This window comes from Peromyscus maniculatus, chromosome 18 (genome assembly GCF_049852395.1).
Source record: "Peromyscus maniculatus bairdii isolate BWxNUB_F1_BW_parent chromosome 18, HU_Pman_BW_mat_3.1, whole genome shotgun sequence".
Lineage (NCBI taxonomy): Eukaryota > Metazoa > Chordata > Mammalia > Rodentia > Cricetidae > Peromyscus > Peromyscus maniculatus.
In genome coordinates, this window is record NC_134869.1 from 17331887 (window position 1) to 17356968 (window position 25082).

Here is a 25082-nt window from a genome sequence, read left to right on the forward strand (position 1 = left end):
AGTTCTTTTCCTGACCCACAATTATTCTACAGACTTTCATGCTTTTCAAATTCTAATTTTTAGTTATCTTAAATAACTAGAGAAATGATCACCAGAGTTGCAATTACCCTGGCAATTCTTCCCCGCACACTGACAGGCAGTGGGCTTTGAAGGAGAAGGGAAACAGGCCTCATGGTACCCTCAGTGGAGAAGTGTAATTTGTCCTCTTGACAGCAGTCAGAGACTTAGAAAACACATGGCACTGTCTCATTGTATAGAGAAAACAGAGAGACAAGAGATAATAACACAAATAAAGTTTTATTCGAGTTCTCTTTTAAGAGTCCAAAATGAATATGCAATTCAAGAGTCAATATTAAAGCAATTCAAGCAAAAATAAATACAGAGAGCAGAAAAGATGAATATGGTTTGATAGTGCATCTTAAACAATTCAGGTAAAAAAGTCATTAAAACCATATGGAAAGGAGTCTTTCCTTGGAGTCGTTTCTTTCTCAGAGGTCCAGCTTAGATCCTCAGGTCTCGTTCTAGATAGACTAACATCTGAAGAAGGAAGGGGTATAGGAGGGGGAGAAAAGGGGACAGGAGGAGGGAGGGAGGGAGGGAGAGAAACTAATATTTCATGAGCTTTTTAAAACAGAGTCAAGGTCAAACATTGTGTCAAGCAAAGTTTAGATCTGTTCTTTCATTTAATCCTTATAACAATGTTGGTATCACCCCACCCCTGCCCCCCATTTAAAGATAAGGAAAGAGTCCCACAGTTTAATTCATATGCCCCAGTCACACAGCTGACTTGGTGAAGATATCCGAGCCCAACCCCTCTCCAAATATTTAAAGGCCTCTCCGTTACACCACACCTGCGAAGGGAAGGCGGCTCTTACGGAATCTTTGGATCTAGGTATGGAGCTAGCCCACTTGAGGTATACCTTTTTTTGGAGATTGGGAGTAGAGAAATCTGGACCACATTCCCAAGAGGACAAATCTGGTTTGTCTATTTCTTCTTTGTTTCAGAAGAAAGACCTCAAAAGTTGTCGGGGGGAAAGTCACAGACGGTTTGAACGCTGCCTACAAGTGGGTGGGCTATTCAACGTTTTCCCAGAGCATGTTCGTTAGTAGAAAAACGGAGGAGAAAATGTATGATAGACAGAAATGCGCAAAGTCGAATGTGCATGTTAATCGGTGGTCAGGAAGATGAAAAAACTCTCGCAACCTCCATTCCTTAGCTGTCAATGCCTAAGGATAAAGACACTCAAGGAAGACCGAAAGGTAGCAGAGCTGTCCACTAGCTCACGTCTCCATCACGTTCCACAGGCTACAGTTCTCTATACTGACGACCCCTTCTTAGTTGATGAATTTTCACAATGTATTTCATGGCTTCCATCCCTACATGAGACTTTATTACGATCACATAGGAATAAAAAGCCATAAAGCACTAGAGTGAATTTATCTTGGTCGGATGGAAAACTTATTTTCTTCACACGACTTCACAACCATTTCCAAGCTAACCAATCATTTCATGCTACATTAGAGAACATTTTAAGCTACATGTAAGTGACACAAAGCAACACTTAAATTTTAACATCACAAATTAACAAGATTTTATCCTTCAATGACATTCTTAGCTACGAAGACCAGAAACAAGACCAGGAGACACTCAGTAACATTCAACCATAGAATGTCATCAAAAACAAAGGACACTGGGGAGAATTTCTGGAGAAAAGCTCATCACTTGGACATTGAACTTAGAAACACATAAGGAGAGACAGAAGACAGACAAATCACTGTACAAACTGAAGCCAGGAGAATTATTTCAAGCCTCCTGTTTGACTTCCTTCCACACTCTATCTGTGTTCAGGTATTTCATGTGATACCAAATGGAAAGGAAGAATCTTAAAACCTGTGTGTGCTATATCATCATTAAGTCATATACACCCAAATAATAAAAAAGAAAGAAGAGAGAGAGGAGGAGGGAGGGAAGGAGGGAGAGAAGGAAGAGGAGAGTGAAGGAAGAAGGGAGGGGAGGGGAGGGAGGAGGGGAGGGGAGGAGGGAGGGAGGGAGGGAGGGAGGGAGGGAGGGAGGGAGGGAGGGAGGGAGGGAGGGAGGGAGGGAGGATCAAACCCATAGCACCAAGGGTTCACAAGTCCTGCCTGCCTATCTGTAGCCATTCACAATGGTTGAGGGCATCCCCACCCTTTTCTATGGAAACAAGTTTCTAACTAAGCCAGAAACAATGCTGGGTGCTGAAGTTGCTCAGTGATCTAAGGAACACAGGTCCAAACTCCAAGAACATTTCTCATGCTGCATTTAAGTGGCCTTGTTCCTGGCATTATAAAAACACTTACGCATGGCCGAACCGAAACCCTGAAAGCTTGATGTTGGAATTTTCCATATTTTTCTAGCCTTTCAAAACTCTATCTGAGGTGCCTATTTACCAACTCCAGAAGCAGCAGCATTCCACCTTGTCATCAACTGCCCTCTTCATTTAAAAAAGAATGCTGTTCAAATTCGAATGTACAAAACCCCAACCGCTTGAGTTTTTTCCCTTAGGGGTAAAGTGCTAAGCGAGCTATTTCTACCCAGAAATCACTAGAATGAAGTTTTGGTTTATGGGAATCACAAGGAGACTGGAAATAGTTAATGAAAGGAAGTGCATACATAAATTCAATTATCATGCACGAACATGCAAATGATTTAAGTGCTGCATCTGAAACTCTGGTTGATATTCATTAATCTCAGGTTGCACTTTTTTGAAGGAGAAAGACATGCTAATTGGGTCCAGATTAATGCACTCCCAAACCTCTCCAATTTGTTTTTAGGTGAGGGTTAAATGATATGTGTTAAAGTAAACACAGCTGTTCCCCTGCCTCCACCCTTACCTCTCTGCCTTACCTCTACCTCCTCCCCCAGCTGGCAATCTCCCCTGCCTCACTCCACTCCCAGGTGGCTCCCCTCTCCAACACAACCCACCCACAGATGGCTCACCCTCTCTCCTGTGCCTCTTCCCTTAGAGAAGAGCCCTGCCTTGTTCTTTTTGGAAACACATGGAAGAAATGACCCCTCTTCTTAGCCACTTCAATGCCTTCCCTTTCATCAGGAACCCCCACACTCTATAAAGGGGATCATCCAGATTCCTGCCCCCAGTGATGCTTAACTGTGGCACCAAACACATGTACCAATGGGAAAGCAGCCTGGCGTTTTCTCAAATAATGCATTCTTTCTACATGTCTTTGCCTTGGCCCTTTGGAATAGGATTGATGGATTGTTTGAAAGACGCCAGGCACAGGATTGCTGGGAGCCAAAATTGCTTAAGGTTGGCATGGCGATCCTGTGACCTGGCTGTGTGGGAAATCAAAGACTGAGATCCAACGTGGGGGTTTTGCTGCATTCTTTCTCTGTGACTCACAAAGACCCTGGACTGTCCCTGTCCTTACTGCCTAGCAAAATTAGTCTTAAAAGAAGAAAAAACATTATTACTTATTTATTTTCCTACTTGATGAAACATTAATTTGGCCCACATACAAACGACACATTTGGGGGAGAATAGTGCAATGACGGTCTTGAAATAGTAAACTATTATTTTTCTTGAATCTAATCTTTAGAAAAATAAAATGAAACAAAGATCTACAGTGTACTGGGGCTGAAGTCAGGGACTTTTTTTTTTAAACAAGTAAACATTAAGGGGTTAAAATAGCCATCACAAAAGAGAAGGTAGCTTCAAACTAATTTGACACCAAAAATGTCGTTCAATTTGATTCCTGATTGTTTGGTCATGTGATGACTCACACCCAATTGGCACCCTCCCTCTCTTGGTATGAATTGAAAATGGTGTGATACATTTTTTTTTTTAACCTTTTGCAAAAATCCAATGAAAGTCTTGGTCCCATCTTCTGGAATCCTATCCTTTGACTAATTCTCCCAGTGCACGTTCCCAACAGAGCAGAGACAACAAGAACACACACACATACACAGAGACATAAATTACTGGGCACACCATACAGCACAGCACTGCACATGAAGACAGACAGCCAGGGACAGACATGGGGCTCAGAGAGCCTTTCCATCTAAATTGATTTCTGCATATTTATAAATGTAAAATTAGTCATCATAAATAACAGCAAGGGCGGGCGAGGCTGATATTAAATCTGTCAACATCCCCACAAATGCCCCTGAGCGTTGCTTGGATGGGAAATACGCTTAGGATGGTATTCGCTCCTAAAAGAGAAAGTGATTATACGCTAACCAAACCCTAAGTACAAGCTAAAGATATTCACCTCATGAAGCCATTCCTCAACTAGCCCCTTGGCACTCGCCGGAATTATTCGCAGCACGAGCTCTACTTTCTCATTTTCTGCTGTCTCCATGTGGGTAATTTCTTTCTCATGATTAAAAGTGAGCTTGGCAGATCCTTCAAAACGTGGTTTTAGGTGTGGCGGGGCTCCGAGTGCATCATCCTTTGTCTAAGGTAGGATTCTAAGGACGGACCTTTAGAAGAGCAGGTCTCAACAATATTCATGTACCTAAAAAGATTGTGGGTTTTTTTTTTAAAGACAGACTTTATAGATATCTATGTTTTTATATATACATATTTTTGCCCTGAAACATGGGACTGAGAGATGAAATGAACTGTTTACCTTTGAAAGAATAGGCAGGGTTTTCTCTTCCAAATAATCACTCCAGCTTTTCTGAATGTCATCCAGAAGGGATTCTGCCTCCTTCGACTTATCCAACATCTGAGGTTGTGAGATAACCCTTGTAGCATTGGCCTCCTTCCCCGGCCCCTTCATTATTAGCCTCCTGGTGGGTGAGATAGAATACAGTGGCTGTAATAACCCTCCTTCACACAACAGGCTCACTCTCTCTTTTAAATTGAAAATCCCCTTATTACAAAACAAGGGGTGTTCTTTTTCTTCTACCTTTAAGTAGGAATGCCACATTCATCGCTTCTTACAAAAACCGCAGCTGCTTTTTAAGCTACAGATAAATAGAATGTGCTAGGCGGTAATTCGACGCAGTCTGAATGCATTATTTTCCAAGACACTTTGGCAAGGGGCTTTTTATTATAAACTAGAAGGAACAAGGGAAGTCCTTTCTCTCCTAATTATGGATGCGTTTGGTTCCCCACTATTAACCTATACTGTCAGATTGATCTTCTTTTGCTGTAGCCAGTTCAATGAATCAACTTTTTTTTTTCTTGGAAAATTAGAGGGCTAATGATTAAGTCTTCATGAACATTAATGATGAAAATAAAATTAGCGCACGAGAGAAGCAGATGCTGAAACTAAAAACACACAAGGGGCTGTGCAGCGGAGACCAAGGAAACAAACCGTGTTTTGACACCCAAAGTTAAGATCAACGGGACAGAGTTGTACATTTTAACTAATTTAATTTGAATGCAAGGAAAGCGTTGCAGCCATCTTGTCAGGCTGGCTCGTGCAGAAAGGGGCAGGGGAAACACATCTGAGAGCGCTACTCTACTTCTACACAGAGTGTCATACCATTGGTGTTTATTGCTTACTGGTTCGATATGGGTGATAACAGAATAACTATGCTGACAGTTAGTCTCATGGTTCACCTTGACCCAAGCAGTGAATTAAAGAGCTAAAGCCGAAGAAACTCTGACGAAGTGATCAACTTGAACTTCTACCGAAACCTCAAAGATTAACAGGGAGAAAAATCCTGAGCTCCTAACACAATCACCAAAACAAAAATGAAAATTGGAATACCAAGAAACTCCATCAACCTTGGTTCAATTTGGATCCCAATGTTACTGTTTCCCAATAGACTATCACGCCCAACCATGGCAATCGTGCTCTAGGTCTATAGGGATATATTGCCTTGCTAAGGGGGAGAATCCCACAGGGTGACAGTGGGGTTCCAATTAAGGCAAAATAAATGCTGCTGCAGCCTGACAGCAAGAGGAGTTTCCCAGTGCATGGGCAGGTGCAACACTCCGAAACCACAGACTGAGCCAGGCTGTCAGCAAGCAAAGTACTGAAGAGGAGCTGGGCGTGACAGGAGAGTGATTTATTCCTGTTTGCTCATATTATTTTAAGTGTGTTTTCCAAGAAGGTTGATAGTGGCAATCAATGGGGATCTTGAGCAAAGTGCAAAGTCTTCCCTGAACCCTGACTGCATGCATATTTAAGAGACCTCAGACCCCAGGGAAGAGAGAAAGAGAGAGCAAGGGAGGGAGAGAGACACTTTTAAATTACATTTGCATTTAAAACTATGCTGGCTTTTTTATGTAGATCTGTCTGAAAATTTTTAAAGGGGTGTATTTGTTTCTAGTGAAATGGTGACTGGATTTTCCAAGTATTCTCTTTAGGAAGACTGTGTGTGCAGTAAATGTTGGTGACCGCCTTCAAGACCTTCCTTACCACTCTGATTAAATTTGAATCAGTTTCCCATCTGATATGCCTGGGAACACAGGATGTGCTGGGCAGGTGCCCACCCTGACTTACAAGCCTGAGTGATGCCGTGGCAACCCAAAGAGCCCCAGTTTACCCTGGTAAATAATGGAGCCCTGTCCCTGAGCCACATCACGAAACGTATTAGACATTGCCATAAGAGGGAAATTCAATCCCTGGGTGTCGATATCTCCATTGAGCGGACAGCAAGTACTGAGCCTGCCTTGGAAATCAAGAGTGTTTTTGTTACAGAGATGTTGGAGGCAAATAGAAAACAAATTCTCAGCTGTGTGTTTGAAGGAATGTAATATTCCTAGATATCCTGATAGACAAACATTATTCAAGTGGAAGCAGATTTTTCACTAAATAAATAAATAGATAGATAAATTACCTCTGAGTACACTCCTGCTTCAAGTTGTTTCCCATGCTCCTGTCCCATTTCCCCTGGGTGGATATTATCACAAACAGAGATGGGCAAGGTGAATGTGACCTTTGTGAGAGTGATGTCCCGGTCACTGTCTTCTGATACCTGTGTTGCTCTAAAGTAATAAGAAAAAGTATGGTGATAATATGAGCCACCAGTCAGACCTCTTGGCCACCATTAAAGCTAGTAGCTTTACTGAAGGCCATTCTCTGACAGAACAAGCATGGCAGCCCCATTTAAAAAATAAATAAAAATGAAAGAAAGAGCCAAAGTGATGCTTCAACAGTCTGGCATTATTCTGTCCTCTCATTGGAAAAAGAAAAACAAGAAAGAGAATTAAGACAAAAAAAGAGGAGATGTAGGAAGATGAGAAAGAGGAGGGAGGCATCAGTAAAAATCAAAGTGCCACTCAGAACAGCTGAGTGATTTTTTTTGTTCTCTTCCCATGTAAAAATAGTCCTCTTCACATCCTTCTTCGGCTCCTCAAAACAAATCCAGTTGCAAATTCTCTAGGCCTGACTTCCTTCCTTCTCTATGGGACTGCTGTCCTTGTCTTATGGCCTAGGACACACCTGACAGCTATCTTTTAAGAAACAGCTAATATTGTCCTTGGCATTGTTATTTGGGCTTCTTTTTTCTCTTGTGCCTTTCCATCTAAAAGTTGCTTTCATTTCCCAGCCTCCCTAAGAACACCCAGCAAAGTAGATGAGCACAGTACAAACCAGTAGTGTGAATTCACCCAGGTTTAAATCTGATAGATTCAAAACACTTTACTATTTCAGTGGTAAGTCTTCATAGTGACTTTATTTTATTTTATGGGTCCTGAAGACAGAAAAATAAAATGATGTCTTAGGAATGAGACAGAGGCACCACATGCACTCTGTGTTCTCACAGACAAGACATAGCCAAGTTTCCAATGCAGTAAGAGAGGCATCCCTGGGGAGAAAATAGAATCTCCGGGCTCTGTGGTTGCTGCCTTCCATTCCCAAATTCAGGGTTGTGTGCATGCCTCCCACATGGCTGTACACACATGTCCGCACAGAGATGTGTACACTTAAACTCACAACTCCTCAAGTGCATGGTAGCTCCCCTCCAGAAATCAACTGCTTTCATTACATATGAAAACCTGTACTCTTTAATTGGTGAGAAGACACTTATCTTATTTCAAATAGTGGGTAAAAATGAATTTTAAAAAGGTGTCATTCTTTTTTTTTAACTTCCTCTCTACTGATGTGCCAGCTCACCATGTCCAGGTTGTCAAAGGACATCAGGATCGAACACTACTAATAAGATGGGTTAAGTTCCAAAGGACAAAGTAGCAGCCTTCGCTCAAACACACTCTGAAGATAACATTTTTAGTTTATTAAAAAAAAAATTAGGTACTCCTTTCAATGGAAAAGAATGCTATATTATGAATGGTGAACTTTGGTATAAGTCCGTGTGGTCTAGCTCTTGAAGAACAAAACCAACCACTATATATAATATATATATACATAATACATATGTATATATATATATATATATATATATATTACATATAAAAGCAGATTCTTTCCCCTTTCCCCAAGCCTGCTTTTTATCTTTTGTTTTTGTTTTTCAAGGCAAGGTTTCTCCATGTAGCTTTGGTGCCTGTCCTGGATCTCACTCTGTAGCCCAGGCTGGCCTCAAACTCACAGAGTTCTGCCTGGCTCTGCCTCCCGAGTGCTGGGATTAAAGGCGTGCGCCACCGCTGCCCAGCCCAAGCCTGCTTTCTGAATAGGGTTATATGGAACCACCACAGCTTTATGAAGCCATGGCTCTTATGTGATCAAACTCAACAAACTGCTACACAAGAAAGAGGAGACTCTAAGATGGGCAACTCAGAAAAAAGGTGTCCTCCTCCTGGTGGCTGTTTGTCCATGAACTCACCTCCCAAGTCAGAAGGGGGCTCTGGGCTGGACAGACCATGTGGCATGCTAGCCAAGGGTCTACTCGCTACAGAAAGCAGCACAGGGACAAGGGATGGGGCGACGGGATGGGGTGAACTGTCGAGTCTGTAATGTCCTCCAACACCAGAGTCACATTCAGCACGTGACGTTGTGACTATGAACGTCAAGGCTTCCTGACACCAGGAGCTTTCAAGAGGTATATATATATATGTATGTATTGTGTTCCTAGCTTCTGTTTCCTGTTCTCCTTCAAGGAGAACAAGAAGAATGGGGACCTCAGCTGCATTTTAACATGTCACACTCGGATAACTCCCTTACTTACCAGAGAGCTTGTCCATTCCATTTGGGCTCACAGAAGAAAAGCAAAAATCGATTCAGAACAAAAGAAACTCCTATGTTTTTGCCTCTTTTGTATTTTTTTTAAAGAGTGCCCACAGTGTAGCTAAGTTGAAAAAGTTTTTTTTTTTCTTCTTTTTTATAAAGACCACTGAGGCAACAAATCACACAGGTAAAAACCTGAGATTTAAGAGGGAATGAAACTTAAAAGCTAATTAAATTCAACAAGGGCTTCTCAAAGGACCACATAATCAAATTCGTCTCAGGCTAACATTTCGTCTTTTGAAGGGGGCAGTAAGTGGAAAGCCGACATGGTTGTAGATTCCATACTGTGGTAAAATAAAAAAAAAAATAAAAAAATAAAAAACTGAGATGGGGTGAGAAAAGATGAGATGCATGGATTTCTGTACTGACTGAATGCCAGGGCCAGGATGCAAGGAACAGATAAGTTCCAGCTCTGGAGGAGCTAAATTTGAAGGCAGACGGTAAAACGGATTGAACCTTATTACCTCGAGTCCCTGAGAAATTCCCGAGACAGTTGGATGCAATTTGAAAAGGTCAGAAAAATATTTCCTGCGCAGCACAGCTTCATGCTTTAAGGGTGTACATTTGTGAGATGCCAACTCTAATCATTTTTATTGACTTTGCTTTCTAGAGACAGACAGACAGTCTGGGAGACAAGACCAGCAGATAAGAGAAAGGCAATCTTACAAATGAAAACCTCTCTTACTTTGTTCTCTGGTTTGTGACTGTGAAAAATTCCAAGTCTTGCCCATTTGAAGAGAAATTACTCCATCTTCCTTCTGCTGGCTGACAAAATGGACGGGCAATACAGGGAAGCATCAGTTTAACTCTAGTGTGGCTCTTTGCTTTCAATTGCTATTTCGTTCACTCTTACTGTATGCTAAGCACAGGGAAACCTATGGGATGCTGCACTTGATTCTGGGGAAATGATTAAGATGAAATATCAGGAAGTATAGCATCAGCTTTTGACTAGCATGTCTTTTAAGGGTGGCTGTGGGGAAGCAGGAACCCATGGGAGAGAGTGGAATTAAACAAAGCATATAAATATCCAATGAAAATACGATTCTACTAAAGATTCCACTGCCATTTAAGTCTTCCCCCAAAACAAAGGAAAAATGGAGATTTCTCCCTTTAAATGTGATTGATGTTCAATAGGAACCTCCGTTAGCAAATATAGTTGTGGGTCTTTTATTTTTTCCTCTCTGCCTTTCTCTTCTTTTCTGTTGGCAGCCAATTAGAAGTTAAAGCTGACTTTTCAATACAGAATGCCATGATCCTTCCCAGCTCTGCAAAGTTTTAATTAACATCTGACTTCTCTTTCTGTGGGGAAGCAAACGCAATCCTGTTTACTCTTGTTTAGAAGCAGAGCTAAACTCTTTCATGGCCCCTAGACCTGTCTGCATGCTTTCCTAAGATGTTCTGGACCCACAGGGGCGTCTTGGCATCTCACTAGCCCCTTCCAACCAGCAAGCTGTCTTTTCCTATGGGCAGTCTTCACGCTGATCAGTTCTGCAGCTCTGTTACCCACAGACCATCACAATCAACAACGAAGGAAGCCAATCACATGGCGGCTTTGCATAATGTCAAGTACCCTTCACAAAGAGAAGCAGCAAGCTCATTAGTTGGACATCTGAATTCTTGGCACCAAAGGCAGAAAGTTCTTTTTGTAATTGCCTTTCTTTCAATGTTACCTGAATGTTTGGTATTGGTTAGAGATAAGCAACAAAATTTGTGAAATGTTAAAATTCCCACCTTCTACAATATCTTGAAACTTTAAAAAATAATCAAGTTCATAGGTTATACTAGACCTTTGTGCTATAAGCCTCCACTGAATCGTGTTTAATATATGAAGTTTCCTACATTTTCATTTTTATCATTTTACTTGCAAAAGAAAGTGTTCAGTATCCATCTCCTTGCACTGTTTATGTTACTCAAGAAAAGTCCAAGTCTTTTACTTGTGAATATCATTAATAACAAAAGTAGCAAGAATCATTCATATTAAAATGGCAGTGATCATAGAAGATAGTATTTAATAGTAGTGTCCATTAGTTGAGCACTTGCTGTCTGGAGCATTCAAAAAACACATTATCCTAGTCCTCTTTAGCCCTCACAGACAATTTCAGTAAACTGAACTCGAGAATGGGGCCAAGGGAGGCCAGAATATTTGTCTAGATTTGAAAATGTGTGGGTCTTCAAACCGAGACTCAGACCCAGGCTTGTTTATTTCTTCCAAAGCTCTAAGCTTCAAACCATGTTCCACAGGCAGAGAAGAGCCAGGAAGGCCAGTCCCAAGTCACATTGCACACCCTGGGAGGTGTGCCGAGGAGCCAACTTGAACTGCTCATGACTAGTGAAAGCCAGAACCACTGAAACTTCACTTCAACTCAAGCAATTGTAGCAGATTGTGTGTAGCTCTGGATGTTTCCTGCCCTCCTGGAACACAGTTCACAAAGAATACAATATGCCCACAGCGGCCTCATTAATCAGGTTGTGTGGTTCACAGTTTAGAGGACGCACCTGATAAATTTTGGTGCCTAATGACACACAGATTGTTGTTTTTATTTGGGTTATCTTTGAATTATTCACTGGAAAAAAAAAGAAGATGAGGAGGAAGTACTTCTTAGCTGGAACTGCATTAGGGCTAATGTGTTAGTTCAATAAATCATTCTTTAGACACAACTTTCGAAGGGGAAATGTGCAGCTGTTTTGCTATTATCACAGGTAAGTAGGTAGAATAAAAAGATAATAATGATGGGTCACTGGAGTTTAGCACATTAAATAATGCAGGTCTTTGACTGCAGCAAAATGCACCACACATTGTCAGATTTCAACAAAATACAATGTTATCATTACAAGACAAACATTTATTTTAGCTGATTTACTAACATATCCCAAGCAATGGTTCATCTGTTTATTGAGATTATGGCTAAAAATGTCAAAACACTGCTTGGCCGTCTGGTACACGCTGTTCATGTAGCGAACTTCACCTTGCCTTTTGTTGGCTTAGGAACTCCCTTCATTTGAAGAGAGCTTCCTTAAGGTATTAGGTCCCTTGACAGAAAGGGACTTTTTTTCCCCCCCAAGCCTGAAAAGACACTTTTCCTACTGACAAAGGTGTCTTGGAACTCAAGGGCCATTAAAATGAGCCAGTCAGTAGTGAGATATTCTAACAGCTGAGCTGCACTTCAGGCAAAATGATGCTACCCGTAAGGACTAAGAAGTGGAAGCCTTTGAAGTATAGAAAGGCATTCAGGCACAGCTATGGACAGGTGCAAAGAGGAACAGGTAAAGAAGAGGCTTAAGATGGAATGAGCTTCAATCTGCAAGAAGGCTCCCCTCCCCACAATATTTCAGACTCACTGCTTTTCTGCAAGGACCAACAACGATGTGGAGAGTCTAATAGGACATTCTGGCACTCCTAAAGTGCTTGGAAACAAAAGGAGTCCAATTTCCAACCAAGAGAGAATGTAAAGCACTATCCCAAATTGTCTACCTTAAATACGTTTTGTCAAGGAATTACATATCAAGCCTATTTATCTTCAAAAGAGGAATGCCCTGAAAAATGTTTTAAAGACGGGCTAATTGGCTAATTTAATTTTTTTTTCAAATAGCAATTTGCTCGTACGACAAATGACAATTTCATCAAGAAAAATCTCCATCATAAAAGTGCTGGAAGAAATGTCAAGCTAGCTTATCACACAAGTTTTTTGTTTTGTTTGTTTGGTTTTTTTTTTTTTTTTTTTTTTTTGCTTTACCTGGTCCTTCCTGTGTGCACAGACTCAGCTGCAGGCATCAACACTATCAAATTAACTGTTTAGAAATAATGCTGAAGAAAGATGGCACACAATTAAAATGTGGTATTATAGCAAGAGAGGCACTGACACATGCCAGACCTGGTGGAGAATTGAAAACAGCCGTTTCGTCTTTCCTGGACCACACAGAGTAATTTAGTGATTTCTCAACGCATATTATTAGATTTTTATTTTAATCATTCCTCCAACACTTCAATGTCAGAATGTTAAATGCTTTGTGTACCTGGCTGTCCTTCTCAGGAGGACTGTGGTAGTATGAGAACCCGAATGTTATCCCAGTCCATTTTCTGTGAATTAGAGGGTTCTCTGGAGCATATTATTTCTTGTGTTGGGAAAAAGCGTGGCTTAAATTTTTCTGAATAAATTTTCAAAATCAAATTTGAAAGTTTTCATGAGAGATGATCCTCCCTGGTGGGTGATGTGAAGCATAACCTGAGGGGCAAACATGAAAATAATTAGCATAAAACGTATTAGCATATAGATGCCTTTGAAATAATAAACAGCAGAAAACCCAAATGCTTATCCCCCAAAGAAAGTGATGAGAAAATACAAAATTAGAGTATTCTTCTTGCATGGCAACTCTAGCTTGAAAGCCAAAACGACATTCTCATTCCGTGAAGAGTGCAATGACCAGGGAGGTGGAGAAGTAACTCCCAACTCTTAACTCTTAGTCCTTTGCTATATTTGGTTATCATCACCATGTGAATATTCTCTACTTATCCTTTAGCTGGTGCTTCCCATCCCCTTTCATCATTAAACAGAAATAAAGCCAAATAGCTTCCTTTCACTTCCTTTACAAGCCACAAGTCACTCAGAGGTAAAGCTTATATTGTTTTTCCAACCCCCTTCTTTTATCAGCCTTTCTAAAGTTTTCTCGATGGCATACCAAATGCTGGAACTGGTAATTCCATTACCAAGAGGACAGAGGAGCCTAGTTTGAAATGGAATAATGAAAATGGAATAATATTCTGTGTTTTTATTAGCGATGGTCCACGAACTCAAACTAATTCTTTCTTTTTATTTATATCTGTAATACATGTTACTTCTGAGATAGTAGAATGATGTAGGCTGTCATGGCAGCAAGAACTCGGTCTTTGGCATCAGTCTCCATTTGAAAATCTGTTGTAGCTCACTTTGGGAAAGATGGCTGAACACAATTAACTCAGTCATCCCTTTTATAAGACACTGATGCATTCTACAGATCGGAAGGATTGCTATGACAAGTATAGGGTACATAGGCAACCTAGGTGCTGTAGCTCTGTTTACCTTCTTCAATAACATGAATGAAGATTCTACATCTTGTCATTTTAGGATTTGGTAAGTTCAATGCCATCCCACGTTAACTTGTGTGTATTTAGAGAAGAGTGGCCCTGGTGGCGTTGAGGAAAGATACTATAAAAAGACAATGGATCCATGGTGACACGACATTATAAACATTTACTCCCCCCTCAAAAAAAGTAGCCAAGGAAATAAAGATCCTAAAGTTTGAATTTATCCCATAGAAGCAAGAATGGAACTTCCAACTGAACTTTGTAACAACTGGCAGAAATTTATGACTCTTTCCCATAGTGCAATAGATGTAAGGATTCGCTAACCCTACTTTAAATTATCTAAATCAAAGGACACAGATAAATCCCTCAAGCAAGAATCCTGTTGCATGATTGAAACACAATGTATCCGTCTCTAGACTGCTATGCATTACTTTGATTTGTTTGTTTCTGAGACAAGGTCTCACTGTGTATCCAAGGCTGTTCTGGGGTTATCTATGTAACCCCTGCTGTTCTGGAAATCTTCTTGCCTTTGATTCCCAGTTTTAGGATTATAGGCCTGTACCACCATGCCAGGTGCTCGTTTTAATAATTAAAAGGTGTCAGTACAACACTTGGAACCCCAAGAAAGGGTACATCCACCGAAATATCATTTGGCTTTCTCAATTTGCCCTCAATTTTGAACTTCTGATGGAAGGTAATTGCTTCACAAAGGTGGGTTTTGGCCTCTTGACATATGGAAGCAGGAAAGAAACAGATACTGCCAAGCAACAGATTCGACGGAAATTGGAAAGTCAGTCTTTGTATATATCTCCGGTTTTTCTACGCGGCTCAGGCCTCAGACCTGCCTTTCCGTAACTAACACTGCTTACAGTCAGAGCTCATCGTCATCACAACCTATCTTTCTTATGTCTCATCCGTGCTTCACAGACTCCTGGCACAGCAGAATGAAACTGGGAGAGAGGAAATAAAAGCTTGCATTTGTACATTTGCAAGCTGCTTGGTTGTGTCTATGATACCATGTGGCTGAGGAAGTTTTCAATGCTCTGCATGAGCAGGTTCATGACTCTGTTTATCTCTTCCCTTTCAAACTGACCTCACTGAACCTGTATCAAGAGACTGACATCACACGTGGGGCCTTCCTGCCAAATGTCATTCAGACCTCATCTTTCTTCTTCACCGGACCACACAGAGGCTGAGCGCATTGCATTTCAGACTAGTTTGAAAAGGAAAATGTCAGCCGGGAGGAGGTAGCGCATGCTTTTAATCCCACTCTGGAGGCAGAGCCAGGTGGATCTCTGTGAGTTCGGGCTAGCCTGGTCTTCAGAGCGAGATCCAGGACAGGCTCCAAAGCTACACAGAGAAACCCTGTCTTAAAAAACAAAACAAAACAAAAAAATGGCAGTAAACAGTCCACACGCTAGTGTGTCCTTGGCTTTCAGGATGCACAGATATTCTGGTGGCCTGCTTGCTGCTGAGAATGGATTCTCTGGCTATGAAGGGAAAGGGCCTGTTTCGTGAGTTCTCTAAGTACAAATCTATATAAAAGCTGTACTATGTGCTTTGCTCGTCACTGGGAAAGGTAAAACATGCCCTCTGCTATCCAAACAGAAGTCCAGGTCTAACAATTGGTTCCATTAAGAATATTCCATGGTTCTCAGAGGACTTTGCTTCAATTCTAATTATGGACAGATAAAATATATTAGGCCTAAAGTTGGTTTCAAACTTTGGACCACATGGAAAGAATAAAATAAAAATAAGCCTTCCCTAAACAATTGCTATTGGTTGTTATTGGCTTATTCACCTGGTTAAGTTCATTTTTTTAATGTGTAGTGAACTTAGTTTTTCTTTCTTCATTCACATTTGAAGAGTGTTACTAAGCACTTAGGCACTCACACACCCACCAACTCTGTTTCCAAATATTTCAAAAGAAATTGGGAAACACAACTTTATAAAAGAAGATGGATTTATTTACAGTTTGTTCTTTTGGGGGTAGACAGCTCCTAGATACTTTCTACCTTGCCTCTATCAGTATTATAGTTTCATAGAAGAGATGAAGCCAAAGCCAGAAGATACACGCCAGTGGAGCTGTGAGTTGGCCTCAGGCAGAGGGGTGTTCTTCCTGGAAGGCAAGCTCCTGCTCTGTACTAGGACTTCAGCCTTTCCCTCTACCAGTGACAACCCCTAGGGAAATCCTAATTCTTTGTGGTCCATTGTGTTAGGAGTCCTTTTTCAGCATCTCTGAATTCGAGTAACAAGTTATCTAAAAAAGAAACCATGAAACCAATCTCATTTATAAGGGATCTAAAAAATTTAAGTTATATATACACACATATATACATATATGTATATCTATGAAAGACTTATGCAATAAAACCTACAAAATAATGAAAGAAATGAAGGAAACATCAGATTTTCCATGTTCATAGACTCAGGTTATCAGAATGCACACACTACCCAGAGTAATCTATAGATTCAATAATATCCCTATCAAAATTATCATGTTGTTTTCCACCAAAGTAGAAAAAAATAAAATTCATAATGTAGCACAAAAAAACCTTCATTAACAAGAATAAAGCTCCTGGAAACATCAGAATCCCTAACTTCAAGATATACAAGGCTATAGCAATCAACACAGCATGGGGCTGGCATAAAAACAGACACTCAAGCCAATGGAATATACTAGAAAGCCCTGAAATAAACTAACACTTTCAACAGTCAATTGATCCCCAACAAACATGCCAAAAATACACATTGTGAGAAGATTGCTTCTTTAAACTATGATGCTGGGGCAATTGGGCATCTATGTACAGGAAAATGAAACCAAGCCTATTTTATAGCATACAGAAACTCTAAGTGGATTAAGTTCTTAAGTGTAGGACCTGAAGCTGTAAAAGTACTAGAGGAAAACAGAAAAAAAATCTCCCTGATAATGGAATGTTATGATTTATTATTATTTATGTGCTCTTGGAGAATTTCATATATCTATACAATGTGTTTTGAACATATTCATTCCCATTATCCCTCAGCTCCCCCTGAACCACCACTCCACATTTCCCTCCCAATTCCTTATCCTCTCCCTCACACCCCATAATAGCCTGCCTAGTCCAGTTAGTACCGCCCATAGGCACGCGGGTAGAAGGTTTGGTTGTTTTATGCCTAAAACACAGATAGGAAAAGGAACAAATGGAAATGGTAACAAGCTAAAAATCTTCACATCAGGAGAACCCATCAAGAGAGGAGCAACAAAGAATAGGGGTGGAGGAAGTATCTGCAAGCTACACACCTTATAAGTAGTTAATACATGAGGCATAGGGGGAGCAAAAAGATTCAACAGCAAGAAAAGAAGTAACCCAAATAAACAATAGGCAAAAAAGACACAGGAGATGTCTCAAGAGATAACACACAAATAACCAACAGATACATGAAAAAAAAATGCTCACCTATCACTAATTACAAATTAAAATACACATTGAGAAATGGCTCCACAGCTCTCAGAACGCTATTATCAAAAGATAATGTGCTGGCAAGAACGTGGGGAAGTGGGAAACATTGTAGGCCATTGGTGGGAGTGTAAATTAGCACAGCCATTTCAGAACCTGGCAATCCCTCACTGGGTGCAAATTACAAAAAAATAAAATAAAATTAGTAGGCTGGTGAGGTATCCCTGAGTGCATGCTCATTGCATCATTCGTCACAATAGCCCAGAAAAAGAATCAACTTAAGTTTCAATCAACAGATGTGTGGATAGAGAAAATGAGGTATAAATAAAAACTGAGATGCTCTCGGGCTTTCAACAGAAGGAACTCTGCCATTTTCAGCAGCATGGATAAAATCAAAGAACAATGTGTGGATGAAACGAGCCAGGCCCAGGCAGGTCTCTCTTCCATGTCAAGTCTAAAAGGCTGAACCCTAAGAGGACAACATGGTACCAGGGGTTGGGGCATGGAAGTGGGAGTTAGGGAATGCATTCAAAGGGTAAAATATTTATTTTGGATAAATATGCTCAAGAGCTATGCATTGAACACAGTGACGATAGTTTAAACAGCACACATGAATTTTTGAAAAAATCACTAAAAATAGATTTTAAGTGCTCCCAACACGCAGAGAAACATCTGTGGGATTGTGCATTACTCAGCTCACTTCAGCCATTCTCGGACATATGCATATTTCAAAATATCACGTTATACATTTTATATATAAAACCTTTATTCAATTAATTATAATGGATGTGCCTCTTAGCTCAATACTCAGAAAGTTGAGGCAGGAGGACTCAAGATTGCGGTCAGTGTAGGCTAGAAAAAATAACACAATCTTTAAAAAAAAGTTTTTAAATCTTCTACAAAAAATAGTCACAAAATTAGTATTTTTCATAAAATATAGAGGACTAGGAACATAAAATGCTAACAAAACAGCTTTGCTCATCTACCCCAGGTAGAAACCATTTAAGGATGAAGGTGGCATCTAAGTCATGAAATGGTACTGATGACGCATCTTCTGCTCCCCTTAAATTGAATTGTATGTTTCCTTCTTCCTTAGCCCCCACAATTATCCCCCTTAGGGATGGTAAATACTGGCAGTGAGTTTTGGAGATGAAATTATCATGGTGATGATAAATGATTATTAAATAAGGACCAGCTGATTTCACATATACAGAGAGCCTAAAGTCTGCAAGGAATTCCATCATTTAATGGAAACATGGCTTGGTTGATGTATCCCTGACTGGGAAAAATCAAGAAGTTATCTAGGAAGTAAAGATGTTTTGCATTTTTCTTCCAAGGTATATCAAGATCTTCACAATAAAGGCCTAAAGATATATCATTGGGGTGTGTTACCAAGTACTCAATATTACTCAGAAACTTCTAAGAATGGTCTCAGGTTTGGGGGAGCAGGAATTGAGATTCTATGGCATAAGGTAATAGCAAGATTGCATGATATACAGCTGCTTATTATATAAAAGGAAACAATAGGCCAATAGGATGCAAACTCCAAATAAAGCCATGTCATTTTGGACATTATGAAACTGATAAATTCACGGGAGGAATGGATGTAAAAAAATTGATTTGGGCATCTGGAAGGATAGGCAATTGTGAAAAGGGAATGAGTTGGTGAGATCATACTGCTGTGTGGGGCATGGATAACTGCTAGGAAAGGCAGGAAACATATAATAGGCAAATTTCTTAATTATACTAGAGTTATGGTGTCTTTGGTCATGTACCTTAGCAGAAAATTTCATTCCTGAAAATCATACTATTATTCTGAAGACGTCTTAACAATTACATCCTATATACCAGGAGTTAATGTTCACCTGTTTAAAAACAGGAACTTATAATTCTGGTTTGGCTTCTCCATATTTTTTCCAGCATTCACCTGGGGCAGAGCCTGGAACACCATATCCATTCTGTGCTAAGGCACCAACTAACTACTTTTGAAAATAAACCTAACTAAACCCAACCGGCCAGACACATTTGCTCTTAAATGTGGTGTGTGTTCATCTTCTATTTAAACTTCATCGTTCTATCATAATTTGTGTCAAAAGAATCTGAGTCACTATGAGTAAGCTAAGATTAAATCCTTAATGCCAAATTTTCCATTCAGCCTGGCAATATGCTTTGGGCTTGTTCACGCACTATTTTAACCAGCACAGAACCCCACAGTGCTAATTTATAGCATTAATCATGCCATTTTCTTTTCTTTTCCTCTTCCTACTGAAGAGAAGGTAGGCAGGGAGATCAATGAAAAAAGCAATTCAAAACAGGGAATGTGACCACCTCTTTAGATAACTGCGTCTCAGAATAAAAATGGAACTGGTTCTCCTTGCACTGCTGGGTTGAACTGAATAGCGTGTTTAAAAATGACATAGAACTAATAGACCATGGTTGTGATAGGTTTTGCTAATTGAAAGGGTGGATGAATTCCTGAAATGACTTATAGCCAAACCCCAGAGGCCACATTTCAATAATATGTGATCTAGAATATCAGGCTAATGGGTCTCCAAGGGGCTCTGTCACATGACGTCAATGTTTCAATGTCCCTACGCATAAAGTTGGGAGGGCTGTGGCCCCTGCTTCTTAGGTTCCCGTTTGTGTTAGGGGTAAAGTGCTGAGAACAGTGTCTAGCATATGGCAGACACCATGAAAGTGTTAGGTAGGCATCACCATTGTCCACAAACACATGTCTATCATTGGATACAAAAGAAACCCCTCCTGCTGTGTTGCCTTCAGCATGAGGGAGAACGAAGTGCCAATCATCACCTTAGCACGCCTTAGCACGTGCCAAGCACCAGAGACCTAAATGGCATAAACGTATTCGTCCTTAGAGTTTACATTGTAGGGGGATGATAGATAATAAATGCATTTATGTCATGGATTGGTGAGTGCTATGGAAAACAACTATAAGACATCATAAAAAAAGATGCTTAGGGGGCATTCTTCTGCCCCCACATTCAGCCCTGTTTGACAAAATGGCTTAGCACAAGGCCATGTTTTGCCCTCCAGGAAAATTCTCGTGCTGACATTCTAGGTAACCGCTTCACTGAAATCCCAACCATTTGAATGAAACAGAAATAATCCAACATATGAACACATCCAGACAGACATATGTACACCGGCTCTCTGAAATGCAATGTGTATGCAATTTGCCGAATGGCTGCTTGTCACTTCCATCTGGTCTCATTTCCCTAGCACTTTGAACGCACCACCAGGATATAAACCCTAAAAGCTAGAAAACAGAATTTACATACTCAAACACATAGGAGGGTATGTTTTCCAAAGCAGCAGACCTCCAGCGAACACCGTGGTAACTTCATTAATTCCTCAGCCACAGTGGAGAGTAGCAGGGCCGGAGCACAAAGGCCATAGAGCATAAAAGACATTCCACTGCAGACCTCATTACAGCGGCTTAAGATAAGCTTGACAGGCTAATGACAAAAATCTAATTTGGATTTTCTGGACATAACCCAGAGTGAGGCCAAACACACCGCAACTCTACCGTGTGTACTGTCAGAGAGGGTAGCCACTCAGGGTCAATTAGCCCCATGGAGTTCATGAATCAAAGGTCAGGGGTGGATAGAGTCCTATTCAGTCACACTGAATAGAAAAAGCATGCCCTGTGTGTTTTGGGTTTGAGCTCTGGTCCTATTTAAACGGCACAGATGTCATAGGTCCCTAAATTAACAGTGGTTACCAAGGAAATGTTCATCAGGCTGCATCTGCTGAACAAAAGCATGGGTAGCTCTAGACACCACACTGTACAGGAAGCATCTTTGTTATTTGCCCTTTCTCCAAAAGCCCTTTCCTAGTTCTACATTCAAGACCCATGGAATATGGGTGGTGTTACACAGTACTTTTTTATGGCTATATTATGATTCACTGGTTGCTCTAGTATATGACTATTTCAATTCAGTTAACTACTTCTCCATCTCCAAGTGTACGTACCTTGCAGTGGGAAGCTCCTTATACACATTCTTAATGCCCATGTCAATTTTATCAACCCGTCTATAGTCAAGAGAGCTGAAGATTCAAATAATTTACCCTGTCCCTAATTAGGACAGCAGCAAGGATATGAACCTTGGCCATCTGTCTTCTAAACTTATGTATGTATCCTGCTACCCACTGTGAGGATAAACAAATGTTTGTTGAATGGATGTAGGAGTGAGTGGATGCACTTTCTTATATCCCATGTATTAAAAGAGGCAAGATTTACAGTTTTAATCACCGTGCTTTTGAAGAATAGGTACATAATCATAGCTTAGTGGTTGGTGGTTTAGAATACATAAAGGCAAATGCCCTGTAGTCTATTTTTCTATGATACCTTTTAAAATACCTCACAGATAAAAGGTGTTTGTGTGTTCCTCTCCAATCTCTTCTGTGTCTTGTGATGACCCCCTGAGCCCTTATCTTCCTGCCTCTATCACCAGAATACTGGGACCAAAAGCATGGCTACTATACCTATCTAGGTGCTAATTTCTCAAGAAATCCTTAGACACTTCCCCATGCTTAGATCACTGGACATCTGCCCCAGCTTAAGGGAGACCTCCGTTCCTCGTCTCAGGTGTTCCAACTCTGACCCACCTAACTTTCACTCAAGCCCTAAGAATAATACAGGTAGCATATGTTTAACTACTGTAAATAACACGGGGATATTTTAGTAAATGTGTGCTGAGGAGGAGATACTAAATGCTTTGCTTGTCAAAGCCTGGTTAGTATGCTGGATTTCTCAATAGGCTCATCCTGGGCTCTGATCTTGGATACAGTGCTAGTTACAGAGAATATCCCACAGATACAGAGCACTGTGTGCTTTTATCCAAACCGTCCAGATGAAGATGACAAGTACATCCTACATCTCTCCTCCCCTCTCTTCCACTTTAGTAAGTGGCCTGAGCTAAGTCACTATGCCCCATTCCTAAGTGTGAAGGCAATGTTCCCTCTCCCGTTCTGCCATGAAATCACACAGGACAATATGTACGGAACTGTTTCTGAGCTGAAATGTTAGTGCTTAGAAATTAATAGACAAACAGAAACCAGTAGCTTATGTAGTGCGGACTTTCAAAAGAGCCAAGGGTTTGATTTTGTCTTTTGCCCTACGTATTTGTACAAACACACAAAAACTTCAAGACATGAGGCTTAAAAGATATGAATACAAGTTGAAGTAAGTTATGAGTGCCATTTAAAAGTTTTCACGGGTTGCTTGTTTCTCTCTCTGCCTCTCCTTCTTTCTGTGTGTATGTGTGCATGTATGTGTTCACATGTGTACACATGTGCACGCAGGTAAGAGGCCAGAGCTTGACATTGGCTGTCTTCCTCAGTCACTCCTCACCTTGTTCTCTGAGACAAGGTTTCTCTCTGAACCCAGAGCTCAGGTTGGCAAGGCTTGCTGGGCAATGAACTTCAAAGATCTGCCTGTCTCTGCCTCCCCAGAGCTGGGATCACTGACTTGTGCCACCCTGCCTGGTCTGTGGGGGTGTAAGGGAGCCAGAATCAGGTCCTCATGTTTTCGTTGCAAGGCTTTTCTGACTGGAGCATTCTCCAGCCTTATGCCTGTTGGTTTTTAGTAGAGAGTTACTGCATTTTACATAGTGGCTACAGTTAGCACTTTCTTCATGATGCTAGGAGTTGAGTTAAAGCATGCATCACACAAACATACATGACTAACATAAAGAGTTATTTTGCAGATGGGTATACTAAGGCCCAGAACAGTTAAGAAAATGCCCCGAGGTTAAACAGTTAGCAAACCCTGAATTGAAGTACCTGGCACAGAGCTTTGCTAATCACTCCAAACCCATTCATTCAAAATGTGCAGTTATTCAAGGTAGCCCACCCACCCACGCTATGCTTAACTGAGACCCAGTTCAAATGAACTACATCTGTTGTGAAACATGAGAGATCCTTTGGTCAGAATACAGACTCATCAAGACTTTACATCTTCAAATACCTCACATGTCCGGGGGCTTTAAAAGTTTTTGAGTGTCCTCAGAAGGTTTGAATCCCTAGGTTAGGGATACAGATCCTGTAACACAGTTACTAAGGGTTACAAATAGGATTATTGGCCATGGTTCTTAATCTGGTACAGCTAGTCATTCCAAGGGCACTTAGAGCACCTACTGTGTGCATGGCGCCCTCTTGAGACTAAAGCTGTGGGAAGGGTCTGAGGAAGGCTTACTGAGGCAGCTGATTTCCCTCAGGGAGCCTTCAATCTACCCTTTGGGAAGGGACCTGGGATAAGTAAAGCAGTAAGAGTCAAATTAATCTTAGAATACATTAGCAATACTTACAAGTATTAAAAGTAAATCAAAATTTCTTCAAAGGATTAAGTCCTTCAGCCTTCAACTCAGTCAGACCTGCCTCCCCCACATGCCAATTAGAGTTCAAAGAAAAGATTCATACACCTCATTTGGCGATCAGTTGAACCTTGGGCACAAGTGATAAATCCTTAATAAGTCAGAAAGATAGATCTATTTATTCTTAAAATTAACTAATTTTCGCACCAAGGTTAAGTGTTTTGCCCCAAGACAATTTACTGGGATGTCTGATAAGACGCCACAGCCACATCTCTCATGTGGCATCTCTGACCCCACTCCCCTTGTCAAAGTGCCCCTGCAGGAACGCTTCCATGTACCGACACAAAACAAGCTCATGCCTGCACATGGAAACAGGAAAGAACTATTTTCACTGAAATACTAGAGAGGCTCAGGGGTGGCAGCGAGGAGTAGCCCGGACATTGCTCTGTAGAGAACAGGGAGCTGAGAGGTAAGGGGGCTGCTTCTTATGGCTGCATCTTGTATATAGTCTTGGGTTTTCCAGCAGTTTCTTTAGCACACCCAGAAGTACAGAGGTTAAAAAACAAAAACAAAAACAAAACCCTCCCAGATAATTGAACTAGTTGGCCAGGCACAGCATTCAAAGTCTTTGTTTATGTCGTGTTGTGGTTTGGAGTGTGTGTGCGCGCACACACACACACACACATACACACACACACACACACACACACACACACACACACACACACACACACACAAACACACACACACTTTAAATCTGTAGTGCTGAGCTCTCTCAGATTATCCATACAACATTCAGCAAGTTGCCTTCAGCCATTGGGAAATAGAACCTTCCAAAGTGTGTTTTTTTCCCCCTCAAATATAGGAATCTATACCAGGCACCTTTGGAAGGAATGATAGTGGTCATCATTATGACATGTATAAATTTCATTTTAAAAGATTCTGAGATTATCTGCATTAGATAGATAGTAAACAGCCCAAACTGAGTGTATGCTAGCATTGGTATTGATACAGAAAATGGAAACCTGGATACACAATGTCCTCCCAACACCCTGCATGCTTTTTATTTAAGCTCTGTAAAGCACTTCAAGTTTTCCTGAGCTAGTCAGC

The 25082-nt window shown here is 40.8% G+C and overlaps 1 protein-coding gene across 5 annotated transcripts in view; it reads right to left on the bottom strand.

The window, feature by feature from the left end:
* Positions 1 to 278: 278 nt before the first annotated feature.
* Positions 279 to 25082, bottom strand: part of LOC107399647 (uncharacterized) — a 92725-nt gene continuing 67921 nt past the window's right edge. For all 5 annotated transcript variants that reach the window (XR_013045834.1, XR_006065167.2, XR_006065176.2 and 2 more), the window contains 5 exons: positions 13150 to 13358; positions 6794 to 6941; positions 4627 to 4789; positions 4267 to 4512; positions 279 to 537 (listed from right to left, as the gene is read on the bottom strand). The gene's annotated coding sequence lies outside the window, so the exon portion shown is untranslated. The remainder of the gene's footprint in view (positions 538 to 4266; positions 4513 to 4626; positions 4790 to 6793; positions 6942 to 13149; positions 13359 to 25082) is intronic.